The following is a 1,651-nucleotide window of genomic DNA, read 5'->3' as shown; positions in this document are numbered from 1 at the left end:
GGAAATGCCTCGAAGCAACTCTGCTCCCCTCAGGATCAACCGTGTTCGAGAGCTCGCAGTGGCTAATTTAACCGGCGGTAAATGGCTAAATGCAACGCAACTTTCACACCCACCGAATATATAAATTAGAAAATGCTTGTTGTGTAGTTTTTATTAAATTTTCTTATAAATTAATGTGGTAATTTATAGTTAATGACAGATGGCCCACAAGGACACCCACCGGTGGTCCTTGACTGAGATATTCTTCTTTCATTCTCAATACCATCTCCCCACCATCTCTTCCAATTGCATCTTGATATTTTCAAAATAAAAAAATAAAAAAAAAAAATTTAAGAGGAGAGATGGTCTGGAGATGGTCTGGAGAATGCATAGAAGCATTCCTCGTCCTTGACTCCTTGGCAATCTTGACAGATGGTCCACATGGACAAGTCGACAATAATTTGATTCTTTCAACTCCTTTTAACAGACGTCCAACTGCAACAACGCCAAACAAAATATATAATTATTTTAATTTGTTGTGTAGTGAAATAAATTAAAAAAATATCAATGCTCCAAATAATTTTTTTTTAAAAAAAAAATACACGTACATCCCTTAAATTACCATCTTACTGTAACAAATTTTCATTTCAACTATGAATTGTGTTAATATCCTACTTAAACTACTAAATCAATGTTAATTTTATCTTCAAGAGGTAGCTCAATCGGCTGAGATCACGCCTAATAAAGTGGAGATCACTAGTTCAAATCTCTCTTCCCCTCTTGTGCGAACATGTCAAAAAAAAAAAAAAATTAGTTTGTTATTATAAGTAAATTTTTTTAACAAACAAAATTTATGAAGGGTATTTTGTCAATAAAATGGACATTCACATTGTTTTGAAAGTTTAGGAAGAACATTAACACAATTAGCAATTTGAAGAGGACATTGACAATAAGATAATAGTTTGAGGGAATATGTATGTTTTTCCCTAAAAAAATATTAATGATTTTGCAATTTAGCTTTAAATAAGATTTGGATTCTATTTATACCGATAAGAGATTCTTTACCATCACACTTTTTTTTTTTTTTTTGATAAAACCATCACACTTTTTGCCATATTGCCTTCCGTTTAAAAACTTGCAATATAAGTGTACGATGTATCAATTCCTTTCAATTATCCTATTGTTATAATTTTTCGTTAACTCCAACCAACAATTGAAATGTTTCTTTTATCATGTAAAATTTATAAAAATACAAATATAACTTTAATTGAGAAAATGAAAATTTGAAAAAAATTTAAAAAATGAAAAAACAAAAAAAAAAAATTCTCTTCTTTTTTTATTTATTTATTTTATAAATGTAATGTTTTGATATTTTTACTCATTCTATTATAATTTAACGAAAAATCATAACATCGATGATTTAAAGGGGATGATATATTAGATATCTATATTGCAAAATTTCAAACTTTGAGAACACATTGCAAAAAGCTTGGCAATTTTGGGGGTTAAAGTTGAAGTTTTCTATTTTGCTTTCAAAAGTTTGGTAACAATTTTATACTCATCGCCCCCACAATTAGGGGTGTGCAAACGATTATTCTCTCTTAACTGCAACTGCTTTAAGCGGTTATCATTTTTAAGTAACCGCAAACACTAGGTCGGTTAGCGATCAATA

The sequence above is a fragment of the Corylus avellana genome, chromosome ca1 (assembly GCF_901000735.1).
Source record: "Corylus avellana chromosome ca1, CavTom2PMs-1.0".
NCBI classification, from domain to species: domain Eukaryota; kingdom Viridiplantae; phylum Streptophyta; class Magnoliopsida; order Fagales; family Betulaceae; genus Corylus; species Corylus avellana.
This window is presented reverse-complemented; position numbering follows the sequence as displayed.